The sequence below is a fragment of the Chiloscyllium plagiosum genome, chromosome 25 (assembly GCF_004010195.1).
Source record: "Chiloscyllium plagiosum isolate BGI_BamShark_2017 chromosome 25, ASM401019v2, whole genome shotgun sequence".
NCBI classification, from domain to species: Eukaryota; Metazoa; Chordata; class Chondrichthyes; order Orectolobiformes; family Hemiscylliidae; genus Chiloscyllium; species Chiloscyllium plagiosum.
Window position 1 is genome coordinate 8,622,868 of NC_057734.1, and position 6,000 is coordinate 8,628,867.

The 6,000-nt window shown below is 42.5% G+C and overlaps 1 protein-coding gene across 2 annotated transcripts in view; it reads right to left on the bottom strand.

The window, feature by feature from the left end:
• The window catches only part of wscd2 (WSC domain containing 2), a 561,402-nt gene that overhangs the window by 474,490 nt on the left and 80,912 nt on the right, over nt 1–6,000 (bottom strand). The gene's annotated exons all lie outside the window — the stretch shown is intronic.

Below are 6,000 nucleotides of genomic sequence, written 5' to 3' on the forward strand. Positions count from 1 at the left end.
TCTTTGTCTCTATCTCTATCTCTCTATCTTCCAGCTGGTGTTGTTCTCTTTCACTCTCTCTCAATTTGTGTGTTTGGCTCTCTCTCTTCCCCATCCCACATTGTTTGTTTTTTCTCTCTCTATCTTTCCTTCCTCCAATCGGTTTTGATCTCTCTCTCTCTCTGCTCCTTGCTATGTAGGGATATCAGGGCCCTGGAGCAATGGAACATAGAACATAGAATGTTACAGCACAGTAAAGGCCCTTTGGCCCTCGATGTTACACTGACCTGTGGAACCAATCTGAAGCCCATCTAACCCACACTATTCCATTTTCATCCATATGTTTATCCAATGACCATTTAAATGCCCTTAGAGTTGGCGAGTCTACTACTCGCAGTGTGTTCCACGCACTAAGTAAAGAACCTACCTCTGACATCCATCCGATATCTATCACCCCTCAATTTAAAGCTATGTCCCCATGTGCTAGCCGTCACCATCGTAGGAAAATGGATCTCACTGTCCACCCTATCTAACTCTCTGATTATCTTATGTCTCAATTAAGTCACCTCTCAACCTTCTTCTCTCTAACGAAAACAGCCTCAAGTCCCTCAGCCTTTCCTTCCCTCCATAACAGGCAACATCCTAGTGAATCTCCCCTGAACCCTTTCCAAAGCTTCCACATCCTTCGATAATGCGGTGACCAGAACTGTACGCAATACTCCATGTGCGGTCACACCAGAGTTTTGTACAACTGCAGCATAAACCTTGCTATGATGCCATGGAGCTGCACATCATTTTGTATAAATAAGACTAAGTGAGTGGAATTCGAACACATTAGAAAGCCAGACAGTGTGGAGAGCACATGGATATGAACACATAAAGGAGAGAGATTCTTACTCTCTGACTGTAGAGTTTGGTATATCTATGATGACCATGTATAACAGTATTGAGCAGTGACACACAATAAATAGTGTTACTTTGAGAATCTAAGCCTGAAAGACAATCCATGACATTTAGGACACTGTACACTGGTGAGGATTACTTCTTTCACCAGTCTTCAGTCACTCTCAATAAACAATTCACCCATCCCCATCAGCTCCTGCCCAAAGCAGAAGAATTTAGAACCCCAAACCTGAGATGTGGGCACTGCCAATGGGGCCAGGATTTATTGCCCATCCCTACTGGGCCTTGAACCAAGTGGTTTGCTTACCCATTGTGGCACAGTGGCTCAGGGGTTAGCATTGCTGCCTTACAGCGCCAGGACCTGGGTTTGATTCCAGCCTCAGGCGACTGTCTGTGTGGAGTTTGCACATTCTCCCTGTGTCTGTGTGGGTTTCCTCCCATAGTCCAAAGATGTGCAGGTTAGGTGAATTGGGCATGCTAAATTGCCTATCGTATTCATGGGTGTGTCAGCTAGGTGCATTAGTCAGGGGTAAAATGTAGAGTGATAGGGGAATGGGTCTGGGTGGGTGACTCTTCAGAGGATCGGTGTAGACTTGTTGGGCCAAAGGCCCTGTTCCCTCACTGTAGGGGTTCTGTGATTACAACAGGCAGTCAACCACATCACTGTGGGCCTGGAGTCACACATAGGCCAGACCAGGTAAGGGCAGCAGATTTCCTTCCCAAAGGACGTGAATGAATCGTTAATAGTTTCACCTTCACTGTCACTGATGCTAGCTTTATATGCCAGATTTATTAACTAAATGTAAATTCCACCAATGAGCCTAAGCCTCTGGATAATGAGTCCATTGGCAATACTATCATGTCACTATCTCCAACTAAACATTGAGAAGACTGAAGGCACACCATTTTTGTTGCTCAGTCCAAACCCTGTTCCTAGTGACTGATTCCATCCCTGTCCTCAGCAGCACTCAGTTTATTTGCAACCTTGGCGTCACCTTTGATCCTGAGATAAGCTTCCAACTTCACATTGGCATCACCAAAACCACTTTCTTCCACCCTCTGTGTTCCTCAGCTCATTATGCCCTTGTTACCCCCAGACTTGGCTGTTCCAACACATTGCTTCTTTGAACACTCATCCCACCCTTTATGACTTTGAAATCATCCAAAACTTTACTGCCCCTTTTATTGACTTACACAAGGTCCAGTGCATCAGTTACCACTCTGCTGGCTGGCCTGTATTGGTATCTGGGAGAAAGTGAGGACTGCAGATGCTGGAGATCGAAGTCAAAAAGTGTGGCACTGGAAAAGCACAACAGGTCAGGCAGCATCCGAGGAGCAGGAGAGTCGACATTTCGGAAATATTGGTATCTGGTCAAGCAAAGCCTCAATTTTAAAATTGTTTTCAAATCCCTCTATAGCCTCTACCCTCCTATATCAGTGTGTAAATACCTCTAAACTGACATCTTTCAGCGATATCTGCACTGCCCTAATTCAGGCCTTTTGATCATGCCCAATGTTAATCATGGCACCATGGGTAGATGTGATTTTAGTTGGATAGGTCCCACTCTATAGAATCTCCTCCCTACACCTCTCTCCCTCACTTTCTTCTTTGAAGCCACATCATGAAACCTAACTCTTTGACCAAGCGTGACTTGGTGTCATTTTATCTTCTGAGACTCCTGTGAAGGAAACTCCATGGTTATTTTGTCAGATAAAAAGATGAAACATAAGTTGTTGTTTAGAAACAGCTAATCACAATTTGCCAATTGTTTTCTCCTCAAGTATTTTTACCTTGATTCTGATGTGATTAAAGAAAGCAAACAGGATCTTTTTCTTGATAATGGGAATGATAAAACTATTTTTTTTCAAACAACATAACTCATGATCTGGAACACACAGTTTGAAAAAGCAGTTTCAATCCTAAGTTCAAAAAGTGGAATAGGGCAGTTGCAACATTGATGGGTATATGAATTGGAAGGGTTTGGAGGGATATGGGCCGGGTGCTGGCAGGTGAGACTAGATTGGGTTGGGATATCTGGTCGGCATGGACGAGTTGGACCGAAGGGTCTGTTTCCGTGCTGTACATCTCTATGACTCTATTTCAAGGCTTTCAAGATAGAACAGGGGACTTGGTCTAACTCAATAGTGCTTTGAAAGTGCTGGCACAAAAGTAATAGACTAGTTGATCTTGTTCTGAAATGTAATGTACTTACCATCTGGCTATTGTTCTCATCCTGTACTTAATCTTCAAGCTTGAAAGATTTGTTTATGGTTATAATGTTAGCAGTAATGATTATATTTCCTTGCACCTCCTATGAGTCTCTCCTTTATTAATTTTACTTAATTTCCGAACATGCCGTACCTCTCATTGCAGTGACTCATACAGTCATTGTGTTTCTCTTCATCTTGATTTCCAGTTTCTCCTCTCGTCGTGGTTTCTGGTTTAGATATTTCCAGATGGGAATAAATTGGATTTTCTTTTTCGTCCTATCCTCATGTCTATTTAACTTTGCCTTTCTCTGTTCATGCAAAATTTGCAGCTCAACTATCTCATCATCTGAGGAGATTTGCACACACTGCTGGGTTAACATGGTCACAGGTTGCTGTCATAAATTATAAAGGCCATTCCTTCCATTCCAACCCCAACAAAGCAAGTATCTTATCCTGTGCTGTACTGTTCTGTGTTCTCATACAGGTGCAGTATTTCAGATAGTAAGTGTCAAATTGTACAACATAGCAAATATCTTGTTGTCCTGTACAAATTGACGCTTACTATGTGAAATACTGATCTTATATGAGAACACAGAACAGTACAGCACAGGAATGGGTCCACGCTGTTATGCCAAACATGACACTAAATTAAACTAATCCCTTCTGCCTGCCCATTGTCCATATCCCTCCATGCCTTGCATATTCATGTGCTCATCTAAAAGTCCCTTTGACACCCCGACAGTATCTGGCTCCATCACCACCCCTGGCAGCGCATTCCAGATTCCTACCACACTCTGTGTCAAAATCTTGTGGCGATGTTTTAAAAATTCTTGCATTTTTAACAAGAGCTGATTAATGGTGAAAACTTCAGGTGGATTATTCTTATGATACTGGACAAGTTTTAATGCATATTTTAACTAACTTTAAATTTCGGAGATAGAGTGGCTTTCTCTCTATCATACTACTTACATAGTATATCATTTTTTAACGAACAAGTAATGTACCCGAAATGAACATTTGCGTGACAATAAAGTGAATGGCTCACCCAGTCACTTTAGAGTCAAACATGTTGTTCTGGGTTTCAAGTCACATGGAAACCAGGCAATGATGACAGATTACCATCCCTACAGAGGATTGGCATAGCTCCTGTGCAAAGATGACACACTACCTCCCACATGTTGATGTGTCATCTCCTTGTATTGCTGATGTGACCCCACCACTGTTCCTTCTGCAAACTATACAAAACAACAACACACAAACCCTTGCAGTAATACTGACTCTAAACCCCAGTCGAGAACTGACAGGGCATTTTGAGAGTTCAGCATTGGTCAAAATCATTTCTGCTTTGTATCGCCACTAAAGTGGAAGCTTAAATTGAGAGTTAGTCGACAATTTGACCCCAGTGTAAAATAGAGTCATAGAGTTGTACAGCACTGAAAGAAACCCTTCAGTCTGACTTGCCTATGCCGACCAGAACTGAACTAGTCCAATTTGCCAGCATTTGACCATATCTCTTTCAATCCCTCTTATTCACATATCTATCCAGATGCCTTTTAAATGCCTCCACCACTTCCTCTGGCAGCTCATTCCATACACGCACTGCCTTCTGTGCAAAAGAATTGCCCTTTGGGTCCTTTTTATATCCTTCCCCTCTCACCTTAAACCTATGCCCTCTAATTTTGGACTCCCCTACCCTGGGAAAAAGACCTTGTCTATTTGCCCTATCAATGCCCCTCATGATGTTATAAACCTCAATAAGGTCACCCCTCAGCCTCCAACGCTCCAGGGAAAACAGCCCCAGCCTATTCAACCTCTCCCTATAGTTCAAACCCTCCAACCCTGACAACATCCTTGTAAATCTTTTCTGAACCCTTTCAAGTTTCACAACATCCTTCAGAACTGAGTGCAGGGATACCCTGAAAGTCAGGGTCCCGTTCTTTCCTGAGTTTCATACTGTGCAGAACATAAACCAAAAAAGATCCAAACCTTACATATAAAATGCTCATATGAAGAAGATGGACACACACAAAACCTGATTGCACTGGATTTCAAAGATCTACTGCACAACTTGGATTTGTACTGTTTACCTCATTTGCATTGTGTCCATGGCTAGCAAAAATTAATGTTTCGCCAGAGTGTTATCAAATAAGATGCGTCAGCCAACATCTGAGGGAAACTTCAGTGATCTAAACCTTGGGTCAGGGACGTAAGTGTTTTAAATGATGGAGAGGGAAGTGAAGAAGGAGGCGCATGGAGAACTCTGGGCTACCAATGGTGGATCACAGAAAGTCAAGAACAGCCAAAAGGATGAAGGGATAAGAAGGGGATGAACACCTTATTGGGATTTTATTATAGACCCCCTAATAGTCAGAAGGAAATTTGAGAAACAAACTTGTAAGGAGATCTCAGCTACCTGTAAGAATAATAGGGTGGTAATGGTAGGGGACTTTCCAAACTTTCCAAACCTAGATTGGGACTGCCATAGTGTTAAGGATTTAGATGGAGAGGAATTTGTTAAGTGTGCACAAGAAAATTTTCTGATTCAGTGTATGGATGTACCTACTATAGAAGGTGCTAAACTTGACCTACTCTTGGGAAATAAGGCAGGGCAGGTGACTGAGGTGTCAGTGGAGGAGCACTTTGGGGCCAGCAACCATAATTCTATTAGATTTAAAATAGTGATGGAAAAGGATAGACCAGATCTAAAAGTTGAAGTTCTAAATTAATTAGGCAAGAACTTTCAAAAGCTGATTGGGGGCAGATGTTTGCAGGTAAAGGGACGGCTGGAAAATGGGAAGCCTTCAGAAATGAGATAACGAGAATCCAGAGACAGTATATTCCTGTCAGGGTGAAAGGAAAGGCTGGTAGGTGTCGGGAATACTGGATGACTAAACAAATTGAGGGTTT